This window comes from Antechinus flavipes, chromosome 1, assembly GCF_016432865.1.
Source record: "Antechinus flavipes isolate AdamAnt ecotype Samford, QLD, Australia chromosome 1, AdamAnt_v2, whole genome shotgun sequence".
NCBI lineage: Eukaryota > Metazoa > Chordata > Mammalia > Dasyuromorphia > Dasyuridae > Antechinus > Antechinus flavipes.
Window position 1 is genome coordinate 296,579,947 of NC_067398.1, and position 17,231 is coordinate 296,597,177.

The following is a 17,231-nucleotide window of genomic DNA, read 5'->3' on the forward strand; positions in this document are numbered from 1 at the left end:
AACTTTTTTGTTAATTTTTATTTTTCTCTCCTTTTGTTTGTCAGCTGTTATTTCTTATGGCAGTCAATGTTTCTACCTCTACAGGTTACCTTAGTGCCCCCTAATATATTCCTTCATATTTGTTATGGACATGGAAATAGTATAACTTAATAAGCTTATTAGAATGTGTATAAAATGGATTCAACCAATTTGTCAAAAAAATACTAAAATAAAAACCTATAGGTCTTAATCTACAAAGTAAAGTATTGATAGTGTAACTTTTATCATTTATAAGATTTTTCTTCTTTATTCCTGGGTTTGCCAACAACTGGATCCAAAGAATAGAGTTATTACTTTAATTCCATCTAACTCACTAGTAACATCATGTGTGTGACAAAAAAAAAAAAAAAAGCTAAACTGTCACCAAATATTTTCCTGTTTCTTGTGAAAATATTAACAGCTCCTCAAATTTTCAATGTATCTTGTTCCATTCTTCCATACAGTAATCAATTTATTTTCTTTAAGTCCTTTTGGGGTCACTGCAACTCTTTAGGTGCTTTAATGTCATTTAAGGTTAATTTTTTTCTTTTTTGTAATCTGTAGGTCTATCTAAAAACAATTGTTGCAGTCTGCTGAATTTTAATTTATGCTTCAGTTTTGATCTTAAAAATAAAAAAGCCTATAGAGAATTAAACATTTGGAACTACAATCAGACAAAGATCACTGTATGATTTTGTATAAGCCACAAAAAAGATACTTTCACTTCCTATTCACTTATTTGAATACAGAATCTAAAATAAAGCATTTTGAATCCCTGAAAAGGACAGTGATTTCTTAAAATTCACTTTTGGTTACCTACTATATACTTATTGGTTTAAAAAATCTTCCTTCAGGATGTCACATATGTAAAGAATTGTGTCTATTCCTAAATTTTATTCTATAATATACTATTCTTTTGGGGGAAGGGATATATATGGAATTACTGATGTCCCTAACCTGAAATTTCCTTTGCTTTGTAAACTTAAACTTAACCTTTAAGTTATTTTTAAAAAATTAATGCTCATTTTCTTTTCATTTGAAAATTCACAAATTTGAATTTCATTTCTTTAGTAACTTTTTAACATATCCATTTTTATGGCCCCCTTCCTTTCAACATTTTCTTGTTTCCTGAAAAAATTCTTTTGGATTAGTTATAGGTGCTCCAATTTTCTCATTTTCTGATTCTCATTTTCCAACTCTGAACAGTGAGAGTGTAGTTTCATGAATAATTTAAAAGGTTTAAATTTTTCACTTTGGTTTCTGAAAGACCCTGTTATCTTTCAAATTTAATACTTTTTATGGAACATTACTCATTAAACATTAGAATTCTATAAAGACATGCAGATTTAGTCTTTACTAAGCAGTTCACAGGAAACTAATATTTAGGATCTCTCATTTACTTATTTTTTATATTACTTATTTAAATAATCCATACATCTTTTTTATATGATGGAATAAAAATGCTAAAATTAGAATAGATTGATGTCTTTATGGGGCATTCTCACAGTTGGATCCCTAGTCTTTATCTGAATGATCTATCTTAAACTCATCATATCTAAAATCAAATTCAACATTTCTCTTCCTCTCTCATTCCCAAATTCACCTGTCCTCCAGACTTTGTTATTTGTGTCAAGGGTAAATTCTACTATCTTCTTAATGATTCTTGTTCATAAATTGGGAGTTATTCTTTGACTCTTTTTCCTTACATACCCATTTTCAAAGAAGTTCCCAAGTCTTAATGATTTCTTCCTCCATAATCTCTCTTCTCCCCACTTGTTATTTGTAATTACAGGGCTACCACCCTATTTCAGGCTCTTGTCACTTTCCTGAACCATTGTAACAACTTCTTAATCTTCCAGTCTCTCTTTTTCTCCTATTTCTCTTACCCACAGCTACCAAAATAATTTTCTGAGGGTATAGATATAACTGTCACTCCTATAGTAGTTTTCTACTGCCTGTAGATTAAAATGCATACTATTTATTCTTGAATTTAAAATCCTTGACAATCTGTCTCTCTTCTACCTTTCCAGCCTTAATTATCTCTCATTATTCCTTTTCATGTTCTACATTTAAGTCAAACTAGACTACCTAACTCTTTCCTGAGTTCACTACATACGTGTCGGAGTTTTTCCACAAGGTATCCCCCATCCCTGGAATGTATTCCTTATGTATTCATTCCTCTCAATATTTACATTCAAGATCTAGGTTAGAAGATTATCTATTCCACAAAGCCTTCTGTAGTTTTTTTGTTTTTTATAATAACTTTTTATTGACAGAACTCATGCCAGGGTAATTTTTTACAATATTATCCCTTGCACTCACTTCTGTTCCGATTTTTCCCCTCTCTCTCTCCACCTCCTCCCCTAGATAGCAAGCAGCCGTATATATGTTAAATATATCGCAGTATATCCTAGATACAATATATGTTTGCAGAACCGAACAGATCTCTTGTTGCACAGGGAGAATTGGATTCAGAAGGTAGAAATAACCCAGGAAAGAAATGCAAACAGTTTGCATTCATTTCCCAATGTTCTTTCTTTGGGTGTAGCTGCTTCTGTCCATCATTGATCAATTGAAACTGAATTAGGTCTCTGTGTCAAAGAAATCCACTTCCATCAGAATACATCTTCATACAGTATCGTTGTTGAAGTATATAATGATCTCCTGGTTCTGCTCATTTCACTTAGCATCTGTTCATGTAAGTCTCTCCAAGCCTCTCTGTATTCATCCTGCAGGTCATTTCTTACAGAACAATAATATTCCATAACATTCATATACCACAATTTACCCAAACATTCTCCAATTGATGGGCATCCATTCATTTTCTAGTTTCTAGCCATTACAAAAAGGGCCGCCACAAACATTTTGGCACATACAGGTCCCTTTCCCTTCTTTAGTATCTCTTTGGGGTATAAGCCCAGTGCCTTCTGTAGTTTTAATTGTTAATATTCTCTCCTTTTCTAAATGATCTTATACATGTCTTACCTATGTATTTGTGTCCTTGTAAAATGTAAGAAATAATATACAGGTCTCTTTAGTTTTGCTTTTGTATTCCAAACGCCTAGTACTGTGCTTTGCCCATTATGGGCAATTAAAAGATGTTTGTGGAATAATTTAATTGCCCTTCCATTCTTTCCAATTCTCTCATTCACCAATTTTTTTTTCTTGTTTGTGCTTCTGAGTTTTATCCATTATCTAAAGCCATCAATAGTATAGTGGAACAAATCCTTAATTTAGAGTTGGAAGTTGGAAGTTGGAAATTGGAAGATTTGTGTTATAATCTATAATCTCGGGGAAGCAGTTTCTTCATATGTAAAATGAGGGGGATTTGACTAAGGTCCTTTCCAACTACAAATAATATCATTTTTGGTGGAAGGATAAGAAAAAGTTGAATTCTTATTAAGGTCATCAAAATTAAATTACATTACCAATAAGAGAAATGACTATCATACAAATTTAGGAAATTTCACTTCTCACTTCCATGATCCTGGGTGGGGAGAGGAGAAATGGTAAAATCATATAATCAGTCAAGGATTCATCATTTTGCATATGCCCCATACTATTTAACAAAGTGTAAGATACAAAGAATGATTTTTAAAATGGGGTCTATAGCCTCATGGAACCTACAACTAACTCAGTTGGGCAAAGAAAATTAAATGAAGTTGGAAAATACAGGACAAACTATACTGATTATAACTACAATTAGAATTCAGAAACAGGACAATATTCAGAGAAAGCTTCATGTATTATGTATTATGAGCAAGAGTAATAAAAATAAGTTATAAAGAAGGTGACAAAAATTGAAGGATATATAAGATATTAATAAGTAGAGAGAAAGAAGGAATTCTAGAAGGAAGAACAGACTAAGGTGACAATAAAGAAAAAAATCAGCATGGAATCTGGTGGAGGGTATTAACCTAACTTAAGCCTAGGACTTCTACATATATTAAGAAATGGTAGAAAATTAATTTGGAGTAGTAAACCATGCTTTAGAAAGATTCATCTCTTAGCAGCAGAGATTGTAATAAGAGGGTGCTTGAATCAGGGAGACCAGTTTATAAAACTATAGAAATGTAGTTATGAGGGGATTAGGGCTTAAGTTAGAATATTTATGGTAGAAATGGAGAGGAAAGGGATATAAAGTGATACATAAATTCTCCGAGAGCCTCCACAACTCTGGATCATGACATCTGACAGAGTTGCAAGGTGGCCTTTGCTGACACAGGTGTTGCAGATTGGGAATGAAATAAATTTGAGATAAAGGGAAGAGGAGTGAGGTCAGAGGTCAGAGAACAGCATCTGCCTCTCAGTTTCCTTGTATCATCATTTCACAAGAGGAAATCCATTCTGCAGGTCTGGGTGAGATCTCCAGCAGCCACTGGTCAGGTGGCTCCCGTGTGTTCCAACATCTCCCATGTATTCCAACATATGGCACCTGAACGTGGGGTAAGAATTACAAGAAGAACCAGAGCTGTTTGTAAGAAGGATCCTTCCAGAGTTAAGGAAGAAGAGTCCTAGTAAGACTTTTTTAGTTGGGGTAACTAAATAGGCCAATACATCAAAGGGCTGAGCCAGGAGACTAAGAGACTTAAATGTCTTTTCTGAGTACAATCCTCTTCTCCTTTTGAAAGTTTGCCTCCATGATAAGATCAACACCAGCTACAACCATGCAGAGATGATAGTGCTGCTTGCATTCCTCAGTGTGTGGACCATGCTGTGGGAGGAAAATAATAGCAAAAAACAAAAAACAGGGAATTGTTCAGGTAAATTCTCTGAGATCCTCCACAGCTGTGGATCATAACATCTGAAGGAGTTGTAAGGTGGCCTTTGCTGACACAGGTGTTGTGGACTGGGAATGAGATGAATTGGAGACAGAGGGAAGAGGAGAGAGGTCAGACAACGTAATAGCCTCTCAGTCAGAGAACAATAACTGCCTCTCAGTCTCCTTGTATCATCCTCTCACAAGAGGAGATCCATTCTGCAGGTCTGAGTCAGATTTCCAGCAGCCACTGTCAGGTGGCTCCCGTGTATTCCAATAGCTCCTGTGTATTTCCACAAAAGGGGAATCATATATAAGAAAATCATGATGGGACTTGTCATCAGATTTGAAGCTTTGTTAATATGAAAGTTATGTGATTTCTGATAGCATTGAAACATTTGTTAGGATGTACTTAAAAAAAAAGATAGCATTGAAATAGCTATATGGATGGTATACGTAGACATAAGACATTAATAATATAAAATTTAAAATCTTGAAATTACAGAAAATTAGAGCTTTAACAAAACTCCTTATGATTATAAATATTACTGTTTTAGAAGAAACATTGTGTGGGCTATCATTTAACTTTTTAAAATGTATCACCAATTATTTTTCTTCTTGTGAATATATAATTAATATCTGTTCTCTCTGATATGCATTTCATTAATTTTTTTTATCACAAATTTACTTATGAGTAGAGATGCTTAAGTACCTTCATGTGCTTTTAAAGTTGTATAGGAAATGTTTCATAGTTACAGAATTATAAGACATCAGCATCATATAGAAATATATATATATATATATATATATATATATATATATATATATATATATATATATATATATATATATATATAATAATCTGAGTGATGTAACATCTTGCACCAAAGAATGGGATTTATGTGTCTCATCCTCTGAAAGTGACTACTAGACTGATAATGTCTGCAACAGTAAGAGATGATCTATAGCAGAAAGGTTGTCAGCTGAAAGAAATCTCTGACAAAATCTGTAATAATGTGGATGAAGTACTTGTTACTTAAAGGACCCTCTTGAAAGTCTTCTAAATAGGAAAAAATGAAAATCTGCCAAAGTGGAAACGGAAAAGAAAAACTCCAATCTCCTCCTGTCTTTTGGGGGATCAGTCTAGGGTTTGGATCTAAAATATTAAGAAAAAAGATTTAAAATTAGCCCAATTTTGTGTATATACTAGTAAATTTCAGGGAATCTATGTCATCTGGAATTAAGAGGTTGTTAAATCCTAGAAATACAGCTCATGGAATTTGTTACCTTTGTTTTGAATGTGTTTACTTTATAGGAAATTCAATCAAAGGTACAATATTATACTAAAAGAGGCAGTAACTAAGGTTAAAATGCCTGAAATTCATCACAATGTTTAAGGTACAGAATTAATTTATAAATCTATTTTAATGGTGGTTTAAATTGACCTTTAGAGATTATACAACTCACTTAGAACTAAAGTATTAGTATCTCAAATTAGAAAATGTTATGGCATTAGCAGAGATATTGGATAATGTAATCAAATTTAATCAATCAACCAACAAGCCTTTATTAAGCACCTACTATATGCTAGCTACTAGTTTTTATTGAATTTAAAGTAGAACAGTGTCTGAAAAAATGTATGGGATATGAGCTTCAGTTTTAGGAATCTCAGTTCTAGTTCATTAATTTCTTGAAACAGTAAAATATAGCCTCAGTAATGACCACAGTGAATTTACAAGGCAGACATATCTGCTGAAGCATATGGAAAGACCTGGGGAAGCCCTTAAGAGATCATATGATCCAGTCATACTCCCTTCTGCTCTCCCACCAACATTAGTAAGGAAGATGACTAAACAAGCCATGACAGATGGTTGTTCTTTTAAAAGCTTTAGGTGGCAAAAACTCAAAGGAGTTCTAAATTGATGTGAAATAACACTGACTGCAAATCAATCGGTCAATCAGCATTTAGTGCTTACTATTTGTGCAACACTGAGCTTTGGCTTGTGGAGTTATAGGAGAATAACATGACCCTGCTCTAAAGTAACTTATCTAATTGGAAAGACAAGTCTGACACATCAAAGACAATAACAACAAAAAGTGTACAAATAAGGGCTAGGTTGATTATAGATTGTTGCAATAGATTCAAAGAAAGGGGTAGTAAAATATATTTATTTTCTTGTTATTAGTTTGTATTTTGTTAGTAGAAGCTGGTATCAGAAAATTAATCCTAAAAATTATCAAATCCAAGTAGATAAAAATCACAAAATTATGAAAAACCACAAGAACTTTTGAGTCAAATAATTGTGTTGTGCCACAGTTCCCTTTTGATGTCCTGACTTAGTTTCCCTAATTGTCCTATTTAGTTACTCTGCCTCAGATTTATAACATTTCCCTCTTAATGTTTGATGAGATAAAGGTCTACCTCAGTTGCTCTGCCCCAAACCCTAGACTATAATCATTCCCTCTTAAATGGTTGATGAGATAAAGGTTTTATATCTTTAGGTTATAATCATTCCTTCTTAATGTTTGACAGGATAAAGGTTCATCCATTTTAGATGTGATTAGAATATCAGTAATCTCTCCAGTACCTTCCTTCATTGTGTCATCCTAGGTGCCTCCCTCCATTAGGTTATCCCCATCCAGGTAACTCCCCCATTATGTCATTGTTCTTGTTATCCTATAAAAAAGCTTGCTCTCTGATACTTAGGGCTGGATTCTTTGAGATGATAGTCTCCTCCAGCCCTGGGACCAATTGGTCTCTAACCTCTGTCTTGCTCAGTTTCTTGGGCATTACAATTGAATTTAAGATACTTTCTTTAATTTTCATCTTTTGAGAAAACCTAGTTACCTAGAACAGACTCCTTCAGGTTATAGATAAAACAGTAAGCTGGCTTTGAACCTTGACCTTTTGTCCATTCAATAAGAATTTATTAAGTATGTACAATATACTAAATCAGTGGGTCCTTTTATGCTAGGTGCTAGAGATACAAAACAGTCCTTAACCTTCATAACCTTAGCCTACATTTATCAATGTATTGTTTTCAGGAGCCATAACTAACTGGAAGGAAACAGAACCAGGAGATAATATGCACAGTGACTTAAGTAAATATGAAGAATGATAAAATAGATGAAAACAAAACTGCTAGCTTTTCAAAAGCTACCTTTGCATGATCAAGTTAGGCCTCAAAGAAGTGATATAAGAAAGTGCCTTTCTCTGTTTTTTTTTGTTTGTTTTCAGAGGTTTGTTTTCAGAGTGAAAGATCAAATGGATTTGTGGGGTTTAGATATCTAGTTTTACCATTTTGCATGTTGGATGTATTATTAAAAAAAAGAAGTTGTGGATCTTTATGTAGCAATTTCAAATTCTGTTTCCTCTTAGTTTCAGAGCTCAATATAGAATTACTGTAAATGTAAAATATTGCATATGATGTCGGAATTTTATTGATAGAATTGTTTTTGTATCTTATAGATATGAGATTGATTTGGAATTTGCATGTAATGTAATGCCGAAGAAACTGAGCAGGACAAGAGATTTGAGACCAATTCAATAGTTTATTAAATGGAGAGAAATACTGGGACCAATGGATCCATGTTTGATCCCAGGCCAAGATGAGACTATCATTTCAAAGAGTCTAGCCCAGAGACAGCAAGCTTTTTTATAGGATAACAAGAACAATGACATAGTGGGGGAGGCACCTAAATGGGGATAACCTAATGGTGGGGGAGGTTACTGATATTCTAATGACATCTAAAATAGATAAACCTTTATCTTGTCAAACATTAAGAAGGAATGTCTATAAAACCTTTATCTCAAACATTAAGAGGGAAAGGTTAGAAGGCAGAATAACTAAATAGGACAATTGGAGAAACTGGGTCACGACATTAAAAAGGGAACTTTGGCACAACAGTATAATGTTTTGAGTCATTACAGAAGAATTAATCTACTTTCTTTGAAAGGAATTCCATTCTATTTTCCAAATATATTACTCTGCTATTTGAGTCTGGGACCTCAGTGAAGAGAGACAAGACCCCACACTCAGTTAACCTAATTAAAATATTTATTCTTGATTATATACACCAGTCAGTAGTAAAAACAAACAAGCATATAAAGTAATCTGTGGTCAATTTGCCTGCCTACATCTTGTGTCTACATTTTGATCTTGTTTCAGGAGATAAAGCAACAATACAATAATCCCAGCTCAATAGCCCAGCTCAAAAAAAGTATAAGTGGATTCTGACTTTTCCTGGAGCTAGTTAGGCTTGATTGGTGCCTTTATACTAGGACAAAGGAAAAGAGTTTTTGATACATGCTCCAGGGCAAGTAGATATCAGCCACATTTGAATATACCTAAATTTTTAGTAGGCTAGATAAAGATAATTATAAAGCTTGACAAATTCTTTTAGTATCAAAGATCTATACTAATGGAGGCTTCAATTATTCTAGCTCTTTCTGGCCTTTCTTCTTGGGCGAAGGGGCCTAGTCTATCCAGTTTGTGATATTCTGCAAAAGATAGTAATATAGGGGAAAGATTGTTGGATTTGGAGTCAAAAATAGATTCAGAGTTTGGCTTTCCATATGTAATCTTGGACCACTTAATCTCTCTGAGCCTCATTTTTCTCATCCATAGAATGAGGAAGGCTTGAACTAGATTACTTTTAAGGTTCTTTCCTGCTTTAAATCTCCGGTGAATTATATTTTCCCAAAGTTGTTCCTAGAGTGAAAGATCAAATGGATTTGTGGGGTTTAGATATCTAGTTTTACCATTTTGCATGTTGGAAGTCATGGATCTTTATGTAGCAATTTCAAATTCTGTTTCCTCACTCTTAGTTTCAGAGCTCAATATAGAATATAGACTCTGGAATCAAGAGAACTGGGCTTTAATGTTGGTTCTGCCAGGTAACAACTGAGGGAGGAACTTTGAGAAAATGACTTTTCTCAGTACCTCAACTTTTCTTTTTTAAACAGAAATAACATTAATCTAACATAGTTGATATGAAGTAATTGCTTTATGAATTGTAAAGTACTATACAAATGCTCTATTATTATTCTAACAGATCATCCTAGGTTCATAGATTGTTAGAAGAGTGTAAAATTCTATTTATTAATTTATTTTTAGCCTTCATTTAAAAATATTTTGAGTTCCAAATTCACTCTTTCCCTTCAGGCACTCCCCCTCTGAGAAGTCAAGCAATATGATATCGTGCAAAACATTTCTGTTTTAGTCATGTTATTAAAAAAAAAAAGAAAGAAAGAAAAATAAAGAAATTATACTTTTATATGCACTTAGACTTCATCAGTTCTCCCTGTGGAGATAGATAGTATTTTTCACCAGGAGTCTTTTAGATTGTTTTGGATGATCAGAGTAGCTGTCTTTCACAATTGAACATTTTACAATATTGCTGTTACTCTGTATAATGTTCTCCTGGTCTGTTCACTTCATTTTGTCAGTTCATATCAATCTTCCAAGTTTTTTTCTGAAACCATTCTATTTGTCATTCTTATAGCATGTATATTCCATAACAATAATATACCTTAACTTTCTTCTGAGTAGCCCATCAATTTCTAATTTTTGCCACCACAAAAAGAGCTGCTATAAATATTTTTGAACACAGGTCCTTTTCCTTTTCCTTTGATCTTTTTGTGATACAGACCTAGTAGTGGTATTTCTGGGACAAAGGATATGCACAGTTTTAGAACACTTGAAGTATAGTCACAAATTGTTTTCCAGAATAGTTGGATCAATTTATTCTACCAATAGTACATTAGTATTGTATTTTTTCCACACCCACTCCTGTATTTATCATTTTTTTTTTCTGTTATGCTAGCTAATCTGATTGGTGAGAGGCTATACCTCAAAATTGTCTTTATTTGATTAATGAAATACAAATTGTGATTAGGAGAATGTGAACATAGATAGCTTTGGTTTCTTCTGAAAACTGCCTGTTCTTGTTCTTTGATCATTTATCAATTGGAAAATAGCTCTTATTTTTATAAATTTGTCTTGATTCTCTGTATTTGGAGAACCTAGAAGCCTTTACCAAAGAAACTTACTATGAAATTTTGCTCCACTTTCTTGCTTTCCTTCTGATTTTGGCTGCATTGGGCTTGTTTGTTCAAAACCTTTTTATTGTAATCAAAATTATATTTCCCATGATCCTCTCTATCTCTTTAGTCATAAATTCTTTTCTTATCCATAGATTGACAGGTAAACTATTCCTTGCTTTCCTAATTTGCTGATGATATCATTATTTATTTTTAAATCATGTATCCATTTTGATCTTATCTTGATATATAATATGAGATGTTGGCCTATATCTACTTTCTGCAAAACTGTTTTGTAGTTTTCCCAACAGTTTTATCAAATAGTGAGATCTTACCTCAAAAGTTTGGATTTTTGGATTATTGGAATATTTGAATTATTGAACACTACATTACTATCGTCATTTACTACTGTGTATTCTGTGCTGAATGTATTCCATTTACCCATCTCTTCATTTTTTTTTTTAAACTAGTACTAACTGATTTTATGATTGCTTCTTTATAATATGATTTGAAATCTGATACTGCCAGGACACCTTTCTTCACAAAAAGGGATCTTAAAAGTTGTTTACTCAAACCTTCTTATTTTACAGATGAGGAAGCTGAAGTATATAGAAGTTGACTTGTGCAAGGTTACCCAGTTATTGGCAACTAGGACTTGATCTCAGACTTCTTGATTCTTATTCAAGGGAACTTTCCATATGTTCCTTTCCATGATTAGATGTGAAACAGATAAGTAAAATCTGCCTGGTAAAGAGAAGCTATATTGTTCACTCAGATTCTCTTTTGCTTTCTATACTTTGAATTTGTAACTAAATTCAAAATTAAAATGACTAGTCATAACAAATGTCTCTCAGACATACATCTGTGCCTATTATGGCTTTGGGGAGAACAGTAAAGTTTGGTTCATGGGGGCATCTCTGTGGGCAGAAAAATTATCTTCATTTACTGAGTCTTCTTAGCAACAGAAGTTATATTTTTTCATCCTGAATTTCAAAGTATAAATGGAAAAAATGATGACAAGAAGTCTCCCATCTAGTCCAGTTGCTCTGTAACTATGTTTTTAATATTGTATATGTTTTTATAAATATAATTCATGGCCAAAAGCAGCTCTGGACTAATATGTACCAAAGTTCACATTCTGAAAGTGGTATGAGATTTGAAAAATTCCATATAAAATAAAATATTCATGGCAACTCTTTTGTAGAAGCAACAAATAGGGGAAAGGGAATGTTTGTCAGCTGGAGAATGACAAGTTGTAGTATAAGACTCTAGTTTAAAATAAGATACTATTGTACCATAAGAAATGACAAATATTAGTACTTCAGAGAATTATGGAGAGACATGAATTGATGCAAAAAAAAAAAAGCATAACCAGTAAAATAATATAAATGGAAGCATCACAAAGAAAACATTTGAACTCTTTAATTTTAATGATCTGGACTTGGTATTGAAGAAGAGATGAGAAAGCACTACTTTTAGTAAAGAGGTGAGGAGGATTACTTATTTAGAATCTTACATGTACTACCACTCATAAAAATTGTGTTAGTTGGTTTTATCTAACTTTTTCTTTTTTACTAAGGAAGCTTCAATAGAGAAAGGTGATATTAGGAAATGGCTGTAGTATATAAACAAGAATTATCTACAAAATCTCAAAAATATCATATTCCTGAATTTGTGCTCTTTATTAGTTCTTGGGATTAAATTTGAATTGAAGTTAAATGGAATTAAACTGAATCATTTAATGCAAATAGGAAAGAAAGAATATATAGAAAGTATTCATGATTTACCAGCTACATAGCTACCAAAATATTTTGGATCAAAAGATTCTTAATTCTGGATTGTGGTTTGTCCAATCAGAAAATCCCCTACATATCAAAAGAAAGGACTAGAGTCAGCCTGCCTACTCTTTCTTGTCTACATTTTTTCTAATTTAAAGGTTGCATTATCCTCAAAGATACTATCATTTAGTCCTGGTCACTTGATAGAATGGTGACTGACCAGTCTCCAAGGGAACCACCAATCTTGAGCTACAAACCAAATTCTAATATGCTAATACCACATTATACTCACAGTGATCCATAGATCATCAGGAGAAATGATCCTATTCCCTTTTTTGTTCTGGATAGCCATGTGGGAATATACATAAATCATTAGGTTGAACAAAATAGTACTATGAATATATAAAGATGATACAGTGGAGTTCAAGTTTTGACATAGGATATCTAATTAGCTATGCAGGTAGTATTTATAAATAATGTATCCTAATTGTAGAATAGACTATGCATTTATACAAGAAGCTGTAGAAACTCGCTATTGTTGCAACCTAAGTCAGAGAAAAAACTAAATGTCATTCATCTCTCCAAAGACTCATTGATCACTTCTCAATTAGTTGTGGGAGCCAATGTCTGTCCTTGCTCAAGAATATTACATCTAAATTCTCCTGAGACAGTCTCTGAATTTTAAGACATGTTATATAGATGACCATAGCCTCTACCCAACTACTAATGTTTCCCTTAAGAACATCTGATTTTGATTAATTTTTAGTATTCTTCTGGAGGTATTCTATTATTTAGTGTCCTTCCTACAAACCACAGTCTAATGATAAGTATTAAATAAAAGATTGTTAGAATGGCTGTGAACAGAGGAAGAATTTAACCCCTTTTAAAGGGAATAGCTATATACAAATATATCCTATCCCAGGTGAGCATCATTTCCTTTTCCTCCCCTTCCTCTACCTATTCCCAAGAATTTCATTTTAGTATCACGGCAGATTCATAACATCAGTAGAAAAAGTCCTAGTAGCCTCAGTATATTTCTGCCAGAATCCTTTGGCAAATACAAATTATATGTTTCCATTTATCACCTTTAATAGTAGGAGAGGAATTCTGTCCATGGTTTGTAGTATCTTCTAGTCCACTTCTGCAGTTGTATTCCTCCTATAACCCTGGAACCTCTCATCTAGCTACATCTCCTCCTTAGCCTGTTCTGTAGCTCTTCCCTTCTTGTTTCAAATACTTGTGGCTATTTGTCTTTCCACCAACACCCACTGACTTGTTGCAACTACCTGTTTCCTAGAGCTACTATTGCTATTTCTCAAAATTATCTTTCTTGTTCTCCCTTCCTACCCTCTCTACATGCCATAGCTTTCTTCTCATTCTGGAAATTTACATTACCTGAGATCTTACATTGAAAGTATGCTTTGTCCCTATACCCCCTTCCTTTGATTTTTTTGGTTCCTTTTAGAACCTTCATTTTAAAGAAAGTACTTAGGCTTTTTCATTTTCATTCATTTTCAATCCCACTCCTAAATGTAAATTTTTTGGGGGCAAGGATTCTTTCTCTCTCCTTGTATATGTATTCCTTTGTACTATGGTATAGTGCATAGTAAACTTTTACTAAAAGTTTTTTGATTTGAGCTACTCAACAGAATTCCCTCTTATCTTGCAGAGATTCTTGTCTCTTTATATATATGCACCTCAGTTCATGACTTGTAAGAAATCTAATTCCTTTAGTAGTGAGTCTGACTCTTATTATTATTTGGCTAGGACAGTGAGAAGCAAAAGAGCTGCCTGAATAAAATTGGTCAACAAGCTGATTAATTAATTGTTAAGCATTAATTAATGCTTAACTATGTTAAGTGATGGGAATATTGATATGAGTAGAAAGAAATTCTGTCTTTAAGAAATTTATATTCTAATGGGAAATATAATACATAGAAGGAAGCTGGAGGGGCAGCTAGGTGGCATAGTGGTTAGAGCACTAGCTTTGAATTCAGGAGGACCTGAATTCAAATTTGACCTCAGACACTTAACACTTCCTAGCTGTGTGACCCTGGGCAAGTCATTTAACCCCAACTGCCTTAGCAAAAAAAAAAAAAAAAAAAAAAAAAAAAAATACGGAAAAGAGAGGAAGCTAGAAAAGATGTGTGTGAGGAAATGGGTAGAAGATAATAGATCTTGGAGAGGAATAAGATATGACTCATATGAAAACCCTCCTTAGATGGGCTTCTAAGGGGAGTCATCCAATTAGAGGGAGACATGTTGGTACTTCAATGAGTGAATTCTAGCATTGGAATGAAGTTTCAGAATGAAAAGATGGGGCCTGGTAGAAGTCTATAATGTAGCCTTTTGGAGATAAACTAAAATGAAAATATTTTTAGTATATATATGTATGTCTATTTTATTTAATGTTTCACAGATACTTTTTTTTATTAAAGCTTTTTATTTTCAAAACATGTGCATGGATAATTTTTCAACATTGACCCTTATAAAGCCTAGTGTTCCAAATTTCTGCCATTGTTCTCCCCACCCCCTCCTCTAGATGACAAGTTAAACTTGTGCAATTCTTCTAAACATATTTCTACCATTATCATGCTGCACAAGAAAAATCAGATCCAAAAGGAAAAAAAATGAGACAACACAAAATGCAAGCAAACAACAACAAAAAGAGTGAAAATACTATGTTGTGATCTACACTCTTCCCATAGTCCTCTCTCTGGGTGCAGATGAATCTCTTTATCACAAGACATTGGAACTGGCCTGAATCACCTTGCTGTTGAAAAGATCTGCATCCATCAGAATTGATCTTTGTGTAATCTTGTTGTTGCTATGTACTATGATCTCTTGGTTCTGCCCACTTCACTAACCTCAGTTCATGTAAGTCTCTCCAGGCCTCTCTGAAATCATCCTGCTGATTGTTTCTTATAGAACAAAAATATTCTATAACATTCATATACCATAACTTATTCATCCATTCTCCAACTGATGACATCCACTCAGTTTGCCACTACAAAAAGGACTGCTACAAATATTTTTGCACATGTGGGTCCCTTTTCCTCCTTTACGATCTCTTTGAGATACAAGTCCAGTAGAAACACTGCTGGATCAAAGTGTCTGCACAGTTTGATAACCTTTTGGACATAATACCAACTCACTCTCCAGAATGGTTGAATCAGTTCACAACTCCACCAAGAATGTATTAGTGTCTCAGTTTTCCCATATCCCTTTCAAGATTCATCATTATCTTTTCCTGTTATCTTAGCCAATATGAAAGGTGTGTAGTGGTACCCCAGAGTTGTCTTAATTTGCCTTTCTCTGCTCAATAGTGATTTAGAACACATTTTCATATGACTAGAAATGATTTCAATTTCTTCATCTGAAAATTGTTCATCCTTTGGCCATTTATCAGTTAGAGAATGACTTGAATTCTTGTAAATTTGAGTCAATTCTCTATGTATTTTAGAGATGAGGCTTTTATCAGAACCCTTGAATATAATTTTTCCCCCTAGTTTATTGCTTCCCTTCTAATCTTGTCTGCATTGGTTTTGTTTGTACAAAATCTTTTTAACTTAATATATTAAAATTATCTATTTTGTATTTAATGTTTTTCAATTCTTTGGCCACAAATTCTTTCCTTCTCCATAGATCTGAGAAGTAAACTTCTAATTTGGTATAATATCACTATGTCTAAATCATGAATCCATTTCTACCTTATCTTGGTATATGGTGTTATATGTGGGTCAATGCCTAATTTCTGACATACTAATTTCCAATTTTCCCAGCAGTTTTTATCAAATAGTAAGTTCTTATTCCAGAAGCTAAGGTCTTTGGGTTTGTCAAACACCCGATTTGTCCTGTGAACCTAACCTATTCAACTGATTGACTAGTCTATTTCCTAGCCAGTACCAAATAATTTTGATGACTGCTGTTATATGATGTAATTTTAGTTCTGATACAGCTAAGCCCCCTTCCTTTGCATTTTTTTTCATTAATTTCCTTAAGATTCTTGACCTTTTGTTCTTCCAGATGAACTTTGTTAATTTTTTTAGCTCTATAAAATAATTTCTTGGGAGTTTGATCGATATGATACTGAGTAAGTAGGTTAATTTAGATAGTATTGTCATAAAATGAAATTTTTTAAGGTAAAAGATTTAAAAATTTAAAAATGAATTAACAGATTTTATTAGATATTAATGTATGGAACATCAAGTAACCTTTATCACAGGAAGTTTAGGAGGAGTTATTTTAAAACCTAAATTATATTTCATTTTCATAAAAAAAGACTATTTCTTTTTTAAATCAGCATCCATGTTCTATATTATCTAATCACTTAGTAATAAAAATTCTCAATTAAAATTACCTTACTATTTATTTGACAATTTTCTTCACCTGTCTAGATTTTTAAAAACATATATTTGGATTGCATAGTGTTTGAGATCTATTCTAACTTTAAAATTCTATGATTTTACAATCAAATAGTTTTATGTTACACAAAAGCATACATGTGAACTGAGAAATATAAGTCCTGGTTAAGTGTTTCCACGCAGAGTAGTCAGAAATAATGATGTGTTATTAGGAGATAGAAAACTCATTCCTTTAGTAATGGAGGGTTTATAGAATCCTGGTTTTATAA